The sequence below is a fragment of the Notamacropus eugenii genome, chromosome 6, assembly GCF_028372415.1.
Source record: "Notamacropus eugenii isolate mMacEug1 chromosome 6, mMacEug1.pri_v2, whole genome shotgun sequence".
Lineage (NCBI taxonomy): Eukaryota > Metazoa > Chordata > Mammalia > Diprotodontia > Macropodidae > Notamacropus > Notamacropus eugenii.
This window is the reverse complement of record NC_092877.1, coordinates 183,285,123-183,299,257: the sequence shown is the minus strand read 5'-3', so window position 1 is coordinate 183,299,257 and position 14,135 is coordinate 183,285,123. Positions and strand designations below refer to the sequence as shown.

General features: G+C 38.1%; 2 pseudogenes; one reads left to right on the top strand and one right to left on the bottom strand.

Annotated features, from left to right (window-relative positions):
• Positions 1-577: 577 nt before the first annotated feature.
• Positions 578-1,605, bottom strand: LOC140512203 (protein FAM50A pseudogene; annotated as a pseudogene).
• Positions 1,606-11,717: 10,112 nt separating this feature from the next.
• LOC140512202 (vacuolar protein sorting-associated protein 72 homolog pseudogene) lies at positions 11,718-13,497 on the top strand (annotated as a pseudogene).
• The last annotated feature ends 638 nt before the right edge of the window (positions 13,498-14,135 follow it).

Below are 14,135 nucleotides of genomic sequence, written 5' to 3'. Positions count from 1 at the left end.
CTTCTTATTTTGTTTTATTGTTTTTTTGGTGTCTCATGGAATCATTGGCTTCCACTTGTCCAAAATTATAATTTTTAAGGAGTTTATTTTACTCAGTAAATTTCTGTACATCTTTTCCCTTTTGGATAATCATGCTTTTAAATAAGTTATTCTTTTCAGTGCAATTTTGTGTATGTTGCCACTTGGCTTATCCTGCTTACTTCTTTTTTTTCACACAAAAGTTTTATTTATTCTAAAATAATAAAAACATAAGTAGCAGTAGAATTAGGGAGTAGAAATACAGGGAGTAGTTCTTCCCCAGCCCCATCCAATGTGTGCCATTCTCAGGGTCTGCTTCTCAAATTGGATATGTGGACCCAGGGGACCCAGACACACCTAGTAAATCACGGGAAAGGGTGAAGTGTCAAGACAGGAAAGGAAAAATGAGGGGGAGTGAGGGGGAAGAAAGGATGTCTAGAGGCAGCTGCTAACTTTCTCAATCAGGCTTCATAAATGAGAACGAATGAGTAGGTAGGCAGGTGGGGATGGAGGAGAGGTGAGGTGAGAAAGATCATATGCTGTCTTTTATAGGTGCTCATCAGATCATGTACTTGTCCCACTGTTTCTCTGGGTCATAGGACTCCCAGCGGCCACCTGGGAAAATATTCTTGTCCTTATGCCAGCTCCTTAGCAACACCTTTCCTGCATATGACTCATCCTTCTCTACTGTGGAATCACTGAGCAGCTGAACATCATCATGCCCATCAAAGTTAAAGAGTGGGTCAATCTTCCCTCTGGCTTGGTGACGATGAAATCAGAAGTTGTGATGATGAGGTACAATCAGATCCTCCTTGATGTACGTGAGCTGCTCCACTCTTGCTGACCTCAGCTCACTAAAGTCTTTCCACAGAATTTCCAGGGTCTTCAGCAGAAACTGTTGCATCATGTTCCCCTTCTTCATCTTTACAGTCCGTCATTGCCCAGAGCCATCCCAGTAACTAAACGTGATGTCAAGTTTAGATCTTCTCCTGCTTGACCTCCCAGTCCTTCCAAGTTCCTCTCAGAGCATATGTTCTTCTTCTTCTTCTCGGTCATGTTCAGGAAGAAAGCTTGTGTCCACATCTGGGTTCTTCCCTAATTATCTCTTCTTTGAAGGGATCTCTTCTCCAGTTAGACTGTTAACTCTCTGAAAGTAGGAAACATGCCTGTTATTGTTGATGTATATATTGCTTTCCCATTCTAGATCTTCCTCATCCACATCTTCCTTTTCTTCTTCCTCTGCTTCCTTTTCCTCATTCAGGGTGAGAGATGGGCTAAAAATATGTTGCTTCTCTTCCTTCTTGCACCTTCTTTCTCTAAGTTTCTCTAGGTTTAACTGAAGCTCTTTGGACTGCTCCTTTTCAGTCACCTGCTTTTCCTACTCCTTCACTAGTGCTTCCTGCTTGGACTTCCTGTCATTCAGAGTTGTAAGACCCACAGTGTGTCCTTGGACTCAGCCTCTACTGTATCATAAAGAGCTGAGAATTTCTTGTCAATGTTTGACTTCGTGATGTTCTCCTCTGTGATCTGCAGCTTCATCTGCTACATTTGCTCCTTCTTCTTCTCTTGTTTCTTCATGAGATGCATGATGTGGCCAGAATCACTGGCAGCACTCTTGTCCTGAGCCACCGCAGTGGCGAATGGAGGCACTCTAATTCAGGGGGCTGTGGAAGAAATCTGTCTGTGACCAATCATATCCTGTTTTTATAAGGTGTTATTTTCTTCACTGCTTTTTGTCTCTCTTTCATAAAGCTCTTGAATCTTTTTTCATGATATTATTGCAACACTCTCATTTCTTTTCCTAATTTTTCCTTGACTCTTATGTGATTTTTAAATCCTTTCTGAGCTTTTCCAAGAATATTTTTGAGGTCTGAGACCAACTGGTATTTTTCTTTCAGGTTTTGAAGGTAGCAGTCTTGACTTTTTGTCTACTTCTGAGATTGAATTTTAATCTCTGTCATCATAGTAACTTTTTGATCTTCATGTTCCTTTCCCCCTCCACTTTTCCAACCTTTTCTTGACTTTTTCCTTTATGCTAAAATTTTATTATGCTCCTGGAGTTGGATTGGAGTGCTATCTCTAGCCTCAGGTATTTTGTGTAACTATTTTAGAGCTAATTTTGAGGGTCTGCAAGTTTTCAGTTCTTCCATGGTGGTATCATCTAAAGAAAGGTGTATTTACTACTCTCTAGCTTTTATGGTGATCTATGAGTGAACACAAGCACTCTTTTCTGCCCTTTAACTGTTAGGATCTTCATTCTCCTTCAGCCACAACTTCTTGTGTGTTATTGTTCTTCCTCTGTCTGGGACTGCAACCTAGGACTGTAATTAGAATCCAAGTACATAAATGAAACAGAGTCCTGAATCAAGTGCCAGCAGAGAAACTCCTGCATATCTCTGTAGTTGTCTGATCCTCAATTATCTGTGGACTGGGAGCTTTGAATGCTCCTGAATCATTCATCCCCAAGGCCTGCACTGGACCACCCTCCACTCTCACCCCAGTATGACTGACCTTTCTTGCCAATCATCTAACTTACCTTAGACTGTGGGTTCTGTTGTTCCAGAATACATTTTGAAGAGCTATTTTACAGTTGTTTGGGAGGGGAATTTTGAAGAGCTCTGGTGAGTCTCTGCCATTTATTTTCCATATTGGCACTGCCCCTTAATAGGTCACTTTCTGTTCTTGATTTAATTTCACCAGGAAAAATAAGACGTCTATGCGTCAGTTACTTTACCTAAGCATATAAGCATACTAAAACTACTTAGTTTCACTTGAGTAAGGAAGTGTAATTATTTGGTGTTTTGACAGACCATTTATACTGTAAGCACAACAAAATAAAATGAAAACTTCCATTATCAGAACTGTCAAATTCTGTATCATGGATACAATCATTTCACCAAAAGAAGGCCAATAAGATATATTTTATGGATCAATCAACAATAATTTACTTACTAAATTTTTATAAGCTTCTAAATTTAGATTTTTTTTCATGAAATTGCATATTGTTATTAATAATCATATTATCCTTTCTCATATATTTAAAATGTTAGAGGATGAAATAAGGGACTGTAGCAGTAGAATAGAAGTGGGAATGTGGTGAGGAATCAGACATTTACTCAAATCAGCAATGTTCTTGTATGTAAGGAGGATTTTGTTATCCTTTTAGAGTTTAATTTCTCAGGATCAGTGGCCCTGGCAATGTCTAGGTGTTAAATAATAACTCCCAGTATAGATTTAAGGACTCTACGTAGTAATTCTCAGAATGATAGTGATAAACAGTCCTACTGAAGCTGTACCATGAGATATGGGAGTGATATAATTATGTTTTTGTTTTTTGCTTTTTGTTTTTTTACTGTGCTTACACAGAATGACAATATTGCTAAGGTTAACTTGTGAGTTTAGTCAACATTAAGATGACAAGGCAAGATGCCTTATTTATATTTTGCCCTGTAAAGCAAATAGAGTCTGGTCAGTGAATGGGAAAAAGCATGGGGAACCCACAGGGTAATCTTCGTGTGCCTCAACAGGCCTCTATTTAACCTTGATGGGATTTAGGGAGCGCACACTTATGCCTATCTCTATTGACCCTATTGAGACATAGGAGTAGTTGCTCCTCTGACACCTTCTAGCTCAACTTTGAGAGAAGGGTGATTATGAAATTATAATTGCAATTTAAAAATGAAAATATCTTTATCATTCATTAATAGGCCCGTGTGACCTGTCTGGGTCAAATGGAAGTCAGAGTTACTTGAGTCTGAGTCACGTGGAGCCTGTGGTGGGAGGAGTTTCCTGAATAGGTAGAACAGGAAGGGTGGAAAAGAGAGAGGCAGAGCCAGGGCAGAGCTAGGACAGAGCTGAGAGGAAGTGAGTCAGAGAGCAGTCAGAGCTAGGAAGGATGCAGGCAAGCACTGAGCTGACTAGTGTGAGTGAAAGAGCTTGTTTGTGATTTTGTTTAAGGGAGTCTGTGATTTGCTTAATGGTGCTGGTTTTGGGGAAGCCTAGCAGGCGAAGGCTAAGTGATGGTATTGTTCTCTGCATTGTTATTTTGTATAGATTCTTTTTTTTACTATGATGGATTTGGCTTTCTGGTGACTGAATAAATGCTTTGGTTCTGTTTTCCATGTGGAGAGTCCGTTGTATTTCACAGTTCAGAACTGTGCTGTGAAATTCATGGTTTTCATAGGTTCTGTGATTATTGTGTTGGTGTTATAAATGATGACAGGCACGGGATCATGAACTATCAGACTTCTATGTGATGACAGAAAGGCAGAGGAGACAGAGGATGAAATGGGTGTCCTACAATGGGAGAATTTACTTTATTCCTCCCTAACAAGAAAATGGGGTAAAGGCAAAGAGCTCTGTGAAAATTGGGACCCAAGACTGTAGACTTAGAAAGATATTTGCTATACATACCAGTAGAACCAGTGAGAGAAAGGGCAGGAATGTGTAGGAGAGGCTAGGCCTTCTTAAGAAGTTAACAAATTATATATAAAAGCAGAAACAAGCTGCTGGAGGGGAAGGTTCATATAGAAAATAGTTGGCTGGTTTTCACGAGTGACTTTTATGATGTAGCATTCAAATTCTCCTTTAGCAGAGCAAGCTAGAAAGTCTTAGGTCTTAGGAGAAAAAGCTGTTGTTGCTTGGGTTCAAAGGAGGAGGTGAAAAATTAACAACAGGAAAGTGAATGCAACCCTTCCACAGACTGGGCTTGATTTTTGCCTATACATAGGTCAAAAGGATGTGTGGAAGGAGAATGAGACAAATGAGGAGGTTAAGGTTTGGTCAGTACTAAGAAGGAAACAGGAGAATCTGAGGTCACCCATAGGGTTTGAGGAGGTAACTGAGGATTTTACTCAGCAGTAGGTCACAGATATTTTGAGTTGGTTCACTCAAAGGATGGGAGAATATTTGTTATCTTGGACGGTGAGAATCAGTGAAACAGATAAATTTCCTCCAGAGAGAAGAGTAAATAGCCAGCACTTTCAAAATCAGAATAGATTGACAAGAAAAGAATTGCTTACTGTTCTACTGAGAACAGCAGTAGATGCTGGAAGAATAAATGGCATTTCAACTAAGGAACTACATGACATGTATCGAGGAAACAGGCTTGATTTTGGACTGAGCAGGGAGGTAGAAGCTACCCCTACAGATTTTCCTAAAACATTGTACCCAAATTCATCTCACCTGAAGAAAAATGGGTGGTTGTCCATGGTCCAGCTCAGATTAAAGAAAGCATACCTCTAACTAGAATGATAACCCCAAAACTGCACATTAGTGAATTTGAAACACAGTGAATGAGGTTATGACAGTGTGTTCATGAAGTCCAGAAGCATGGCTGACCTTATTTCTACCATGTTTCTCATTATTGTCTCCTTGTTCTTTTTTTCACTTTTTTTGTCTGTTCCCCTTGTTTTTTCAATTTGTTTTCTGCAGTCTCAGTACCCTCCACCTTCAGATGCCTGATCACTTAAATTGGATGTCAATCCCTGTTCAATGTGTTGGGTACCCTTGGACCTAGTGTCCCTCAAGCTTTGCATACAGACTGAGGAACTGATCCCTTCAATAGGACCTCTTGGAAAAGGGACAGCTCTACATCCAACCTCAGCAGCAAACAGCTATGGAAAAATAGAACTTCATCCCTTACCCCAAGATTTTGGGCCCCATTTGTTTGAGGGGGGAATGATGAGGTGCTTGTACTTAAACCCCACCCAGAGATACTGTTTTATGTGCTTATTTTGTGTGATCCTGTAATAGTGTAAAGTTCTGCTGACATCAGTGGCCTAAGATATTGTTTCATATGTTCATTTTTCTGTTATCCCTGTTAAAGGTCTTTTGATACCAGTTGCTTCACTAACGTGACTTATGAAATGAACGGAAAAGATCTTGGGGTCACATTTAATGTTAATTTAATGGGGAGATCTTTCCCATTCATTAACAGGCCCATCTAACCTGCCTGGTTCATATGGAACGTTGAGTGACATGGAGCCTGTGGTGAGAGGAGTTTGCTGAATGGGGTGGAACAGGAAGAGGCAGAGCTAGAGTACTGTTGAAAGGAAACTGATGAGAGAGTAGTCAGAATTGAAGAATGCAGGCAAGCTGACTCTGAGTGAGAGAAGGGCATTTTGTTTAAAGGAACTTGTTTATGATTTGTTTAAGTGGCCTGGTTTGTAGGAAGTCTAGCAAGGAGAAGACTTGGGAATGGTGCAGCTTTCTGCATTGTTATTGTATATAGATTTTTGTCACTGTGATGGATTTGACTTGCTGGTGACAGAATAAATGTTTTGGTTCTGTTTGCCATGTGAGAATCCGTTGAATTTCACAATTCAGAATTGTGCCAGGATATTCATGGACACCATAGGCTCCGTAAATATTGCATTGGTGATAATGGTGTTAGAGCTGGTTCTCCCACCAACCTTTTGAGAAGACTGAATTAGAATAAAGCTGATTATTAACCCTTCTGAAGGTGTCTGCTTGTCTGACCAGATCAAGAGTGAAGCTGTTAGAGCTAGAGATTGAAAACTCCAGTGTGTTATCTGTGACACTGTAATATAGCCTGCTTTTGCAGTTAGACAAAATCTCAGGGCAATTGAATACCTATTGCAATGAACTAAGGGCATATATGAACTTTTTCTTTCCCATTTCAATATGGTGCCACACAATGAGTTTTTTGTAGTTATTTCTAGTTTTGAAAAAGAAGGAAAGCAAAAATTTGAGGGTTTTTAGTTTTTGTGTTATTTTTAATATTTGCATACCATAGTTTCACATTAACAAATTTTCAATTGATTGTTCTTTCTTTATGTAGTCATGGGATTAACCTGGTGAACAGATATAAAGGTGGATGTAAGATCAAAAAAGAAAGGGTAGATGTACAATGAACATAGCAATGCAATGTTGGCAGCAAGTTTATTATAGAAAAGATTTATTACTATAATCAGTGCTTATAGATATGGGCCGCATAGTTGATATGAATTGTAGGACTTCAAGAGATTCTATCCTTGTTAACAAATATTATCTCTCATACATACTGCAATGCCTCTAACAGGTACTGGAATTTGTGGGATATTATTGATTTTATGTATGTATGTATATATGTATGTATGTATGTATGTACGCATGTGTGTGTATCAGAGTACGAGTTTTGATATTTGTTTAGAAAATGGGGCTAATGTACACAGAGAATAAATTATGATATAATATATATTATTACACCCACACTCAATGATGACATTTTCATATAAATATTTGTTATATTCATATTTCCAATTTGTCCAATAATGGTTTCTCCTGTAGTACTTAGTTACTTTTCATCATATTTGAGTGTAGTTAGATGGGGGAAGATTAGAAGAAATGTCAGTTTGTGTAAACCCAATGACTGTTTTGTACCTCAGTCATCTGCTTCACCAAAGGAGGAGGTAATAATGTAGAGTAGAACGAAGAATGAATATGAAGATAAGGGAACTGTGATAAAAAACAAAACAAAACAAAACAAAACAGCTGTGATATGTATATGTAAACATATACAACTAACTAAACTTTTCTGAGCCCAGTTTTCTCATCTGTGAAGTAGAGACAACAAAATGTACACTACCTGACTCTCATATTTGTTAAAAGAGGTTTAAAAACTGTAAAATGCTATTGAAATTTGTGGTGCTATTTTAACAAAGTCTGAGCACGTATCCTCCACAAAAATTCTGTTTCAATGACTTATCATGGCAAATAGGTGACTAGGTTCCGAAGATTATGTAAGCAGAGTGTATGGTATGTTCCATTATTCTGAAAAGGCTTCATCTGATGATGAAACTTTTTTAGCGTAACAAAACAAAGCAAAATTAAATGTCCCTCAGCCCTATTCAATTCTCTACTCTTTCTCCAGTGAGAGCAGAATGGTAACAGAAAGGAATTAAAATATATAGATGGCACTAGGAATCACGCAGTTTTTATAAAATTAATAAATTTTAATTTGATTACTAGTTTTCAAAATGAGAATGCCTTTTCCATAAAAGAAGCAGTAGCTCTAGACCTTGGCTATCTCTTTCCTGGCGATATATTTTGTGGTTTCTTTCAGGAGGTCACTGGATTCCTTCAACTTTCACTTTGCCTTTTTATTCTAATAGAACTAGGGATCTTCTTTGTCCAATTTCATGAAATATACCTTTCAGGTTTTTATTAATATTGTTATGATTTTCAGAGAGACCAGTGATTGCTATATTTGTTATACATACGATCTTTTTATATTTCCAAAGTGAATTTGTTCTTTTCTCTTCTTAGTTATTCTCCCTCCAATTCTTTTATCTACAGATTTCATTTCTTTTAATCTGTTTTTTTCTGAGTATTAATTTAGTTCTTACGAAAAAAATGACTTTTTCCTTTGAATTTCTATATGAATTGTTACGTAGTTTTTGTCAATTTCTTGACTCACTTGTAAGTTTTTTTTTTAATCTAATATATATGTAAATGTAAATATATATGTATATGTATATAGGTCATTTTGTTGGTGTGCTCTCCCCATTGTTTTTGTTTTTTATTTTTTCAATTGGTGTTTTCTGACAGATTTAGGCTCAACCTCTGTAGAATTTTCAAGGCAGGTAGTTTTCCGTGCTTGACCACCACCTGGTAAACTTCTGGCACTGTGATAACCTCCACCTAAAAGAATAAAGGCTCCTGCACCAAGCACTCTCACCCTTTTTTTAAAGTCTCTTGTTGGAATGGGACAATTTTATTCTTTTATGGCTTAATTCCCTACTTCCCTGCCTTTCATTCCTACTTCCCTTTTTGTTCCTTATTACTTATTCATTATGTAATTTGGAGTATACTCTCAGTTCGCTTGTCCTACAGATGGCATACCTTCCACCATTGTTATCATACTGGCTCTTTGGGTTATGTAAGTTTGAGACTAGACACATCAAGACTAAATACATCACTCTGTGTTCTATAGGCATCTTAGGCATACACAGACATACTCAGGCACAGACACACACTCTCTCACACACACACACACACACACACACACACACACACACACAAACAAAAAGCAAAACCAAAACTTGCATCTTGTACCTCTTTACATTCTCCCATTATTAGGATCAAAGCAATTTCTTTGAGCTATGCCTATGTATTGATATTCTTCCTCTGAACTCCCTGTATTGCACAGATACAATTTCTTTCCTCAAGTACAAGCTGTCAGAATTTCCTCTGTGATTTTCCAAATGTTCCAGGGATTTTCTTGGAAATGTATGTGTTCTCTGTGCATCAGATATAAAATCTCAGAGTCTATGGGTAACATGGGTATTTGTCTGAGTGTACTGGTAAGTTATTAGTTGATTTGCCTGAGATAGGGCTGTCTTTACTGGTGATCCCGTTCTTAATGTCTGTGGGTTTCTGTCTCTTTCTTTTTAACAGTTCTGACTTAGAAAAGTCACTTAAAGTAGATTCTCAATGAATTTTTTGAACAATGCTTGACCTTATGTGAATTTTATGTTTACTTGCTTCTTTTTTGGAGTAGCTATAGGAAAGATGAGCTGACTCCAGTGAGATAGCGATTTTCCCCAAAAGTCTTCTTCGGAAGTTTTTTCTAATAATCAAATGAGACAAAGTCTGCAAAGCACCTTCGAGAAGCATAAAATGCCAGTAATTTTTAATGCTGTCTCTTTTGTTTCAAATTATTTTAAGGTTTTCCAACAGAACAAAAAAATCCCTCAAAAGTTATTGCCCTGAAATTATTCTTCAGTGTTGGGGGTGTAAGCTCAGTTCCATGTGGACAGTCTCGGGCGGGTAAAGGTGAGAACTTCTAAACCTTAGAGTTCTCATGAGGCCCCCCAGGGAACAGAAGGGAATTGAGGTGTGAGACCAAGCTATCTCGTGAATTTCCGCCTCTTCCCGTGAGAAAAGTGATGGGAGAGAGCATCCCCGCCCTTGATATTGGCCCGCGTCTGAGCACACCTATTGTTGTCTAACAGGCACGGTATTCAGGTGCAAACTATGCGGCAGGAGAGCTTAAGTAGGGTCAGGAAAACCTGAAGGCGCTCTTAGCGCTGAGGGGCCCTTAGAGGACAGAAGGCCCCTCTTCCTTCTCTCCTCTCTTCTTTCTTCCCTCTCCCCTCTCTCCCCACTTCCACTTCTGCTTTCATTCTCTTACTGTAAGATCTTTGCCTCCTTGGGAGATTTCTCTCTCTCCTAAGGAAGAGTTCCCCCTGCACATGTAAACAAGACCCTGAATAAAGCCTAACCCTTGTTCGGCTCTGGAAAGTCTCTTCTCTCATACGTTTATCCGGTTTGGCCAGCTGAAGACCTGCGATAGGTAAGGTAAGACTCGGGTAGCCCTCAGGCCTCTAGGCCTGGCACTTCAGCATAGCGTTTTGTGTGCTATTGCACAGGTGGATACCATGATTGTGTTTGATAATATTGAATAAGACTATAGTGGTGTAAGACATTGTTTTGTAAAAAAGAAAATATTAGAGCATCTCTCATAGCAGACAAGATACATGAGCTACTTATACCTCATTTTGTTCCCACGTGGATTTGATTTTTTTGGCCTCTATGTTTGACAGCATTTTATTCTATTTCTTGTCATTTAGACATTATGAGTACCTAGGATAGTGAGACCATTTGAAATGCTATTAAATATTTTGGATTAATGTCATATCCATAAAACTGTGACAAAATTTCTGCAGTGATGTATCAGTTCAATGGCAATTTATTTAATGAATTCTAAATGATATCTGGGGCTTCATAATTGTATTACAGAAATTTGTTATCTCTTAGTTTATAAAAGATAGCAAACAGCAAGTGTATAATTTGGACCTCCTGATTGTGTCTCTTTAGGTAGTCAGTAAGCTTTTTGTTTGGAAGCCACAGTGATTTGTTGTACATTTTCCATTATTTCTTTCTATAATATGCACTAATTGATAAGTCCAGGCTCTTGTAGGATAATTACTTTTCTCTAACTTCTAAGTTCAATAACCTGGTTGCTGAGCAAAAGCCCTCTATCACTAAAAACAAATCCTCCTGACTGCCATTTGTTAGGCATGTTTTTATTCACATATTGTTGTTTCAGTTCATGACAGTGAATGCCTTCTGATTCTATTTTTAAACTTTATTCTTTTTACAGACCTCACTCAAGAATAAAATATTTTCAGTTATACTTGACAAATTAAGTGGCACATTTTTTGTTTGTTTTTTTTTGTTATAATTGTAAGAATTTGCTATTGCTTGTGAAGTAAGGTCTCTTTATTCCCCGAAATTCTCTGCTTTTTGAAAATGTAATAATTTTCCTTCTTTTTGGTGAGTAAAGATTAATCCTTCTATAGCCACTTTCCAGTGATGAACCTTGAATTTGATTACTATTTTAGGAATATTAGTATAACATCTAGATCACGTTTTTTGTCCATTGGTAAAGGCCATTTGCATCAATTTATAATACATTAGTTATTTTTATTTGTGTGAAGTAATAAAAAAATTTTAAATTTCATTAGTCTTGATTTCAAGTATTATCAATATCTAATATCAATAGCATGCAAATCGTATAACTAACATAAACAGAACTTTTTAGGCTCCTCAATAATTTTAAGAGTTTTTATAAAGGGCCATAAAGTTGCAAAATTTGAGAATTATTGGCTTTAATTAAAAAAAGAAAAGAGTTTTCAGACAAAACAAATTGGAATAATCTTGAATTCCATAATTATTTGGTGATTATTGGAGAAATGACTATTGCTAAGTTATTGATCAGATATAAGAGGTAAGTTTTTGGTCAATGTGATATACATATTAAGGTCTCTCAATGAAGGTAACCAATCCTGTATTAGGAAGAATCTTTGGGGGGGAGGGAGAGAAAGGCTAGGTAGAGCCAAGAAGGTGGTTTAATGACAGGGACTCATGTGAGCTCTCCCCTAAAACTCTTCACATACATTAGAAATGACTCTGGACAAGTTATAGAGCTATAGAACCCACAAGAGGATACAGTGAGGCAAATTTCTAACCTAAAATGATATGGAGGGTCAATAGGAAGAGGTTGTTGCAACAGGGTGAGAGAGGAATATAGTCCAGATCAGCCCATGTCAGCACAAATAAGGTTCCAAGGCATCTGAAGCAGGCCTCAGATGACTTAATCATGGGCAGCAGTGGTGGATTCCAGACCTTTCATCAGTAGACAATATAAAGTGTTTGACAATCTGCCAAGAAAAACAATGGAATTCTATAAACACAATTATAAAACACTTTTCACACTGTCAGATCTAAACAATTGGAAAAAAATATCAATTGCTCATGGGTATACTGAGCTAATAAAATAAAAATTACTCTTCTACCTAAATTAATTAAATTAATAATAAAATAAATAATAATAAAAATAGATAGAACTATCAAAAATATTTCATAAAGACATCTGGGCAGGTGGAAAGTGCCTAGTGCCAAGTGAGCTTAGGCCACTCCCTGATGATGGCTGAGACCAGAAGAGGTATGAAGAGCACCCCGGAAGACTGAAGGTAATAGATTGTCTAGGCTCTTAGAGACAGAGGAGGAAGATGAATTCTACCATTTATGGGAGGTTCACAGAAGAATCTGATGATGATGAATATTCGGTGGACTAGTCAGAAATCGAGGATGATGTTGACTCTGATTTTGACATTGACTAAGGTGGTGAGCCAGCAAGTGACACAGATGAAGATGAACAAAAAGAAAGTGTCCTGTAGTCATCAAGGGCTATAAGGAGCCTATCAAGGGCTGGAGGCCTCAAAAAGTAAGTGGCCCAGCTGGCAGCTCACAGAAAGCATGGGAGAAGATGCTGCTACCCTTGGAACTGCAGGATGAGGGCCTTAACAGTCAGAAGTCTTGCTAAACCAACAGCTGAGCATCCTTGTCAGACATTCTTTCAAGTTCAGGACCTGCAGGGCTAGTCATGGTGCTGAAAAGATCAGTACTACGAGGGACCACTGCAATAAGAATTCCTCAGAGAAACAAAAATCACAGAGAAACTGAACCTGTGTTCCTTTGAGAATGACAAGCGATTAGAGGCAGACAGGAAGAAGCAGGTTCAACCAGCAAGGAGCCCATTAGGGAGTGGAACATGATCACTGCAGGCTGAGTCCAGATCTACAGAGAAGAACATGGACATGGATGGACTTGAGCGGGCAACTCTGGTTGCCACAGTGGCTCCTCACTAGAGAGGGCCAGTAGTCCTACCTACCTAATGCTTACTTGCTTTTATCATCTTCAGTGATGAGATAACTTTTGATGAGTGTTTTGCCAGGGGAACCCCCTCCCCAAGATCTCCATGAATGAAGTTGGTTCTGTGACCGGTACTCCAGCCCTGTACTGAGATGCTGTCACAGACATTCCCTATGCACAGATGGAGCCTTCAAGATCACCCAAGAGGCCTACAAGAAGTGTATTACAGCTTATGGACTTCCACTTGCTGCTTCTGTCCTGGGTCCCTGTCTCTACCTGGAGACCCTTCCTGGGTGTGGGCCCCCAGTTCTTAGCTAGAAAATCATAACCAAAGTAAGCATGGCTGGCCTTCTTTTCCCCTTTGTCACTCAGATCTTACTGACCTCTCCTTTCTGCCTTCCCCTTTTATCTGTCTCTTACCCTTTGTCTCTTAACCCTTCTACCCATCTCAGATCCTGTATTCTTTCCTCCCTCTTTCCCCAAGAACTATTTGCCCATGTCCTGCCTGCAATTTTAATATAACAAAATAAAAATAAATAGAAAAACCCCAAAAATATTCTATAGAACTAGAAATAACAATAAAATTCATCTGAAAAAATCAAGTTAAGGATATCCAGAGAATTAATGAAAAAAATGCAAAGAAAGGTAGACTAACAGTATCAGATCTGAAACTGTACTACAAAGTTTCAATTATTAGATCTATTTGGTACTGGCTAAGTAAGAAAATGGTGAATCAGTGGAATAGGTTAGACACTAAAGATGCAGTATTAAATGACAATAATAATCTACTGTTTGATAAACACCAAAACATCAGCTTCTAGGATAAGAATTCACTGTTTGTCAAAAACTTCTGGGGAAACTACAAAATAGTTTGGCAGAAAGTAACCATAGTCCAGCATCTCAAACCTTATATCAAGAAAACATCAAAAAAGTTACATGATTTAGATATAAGGGAT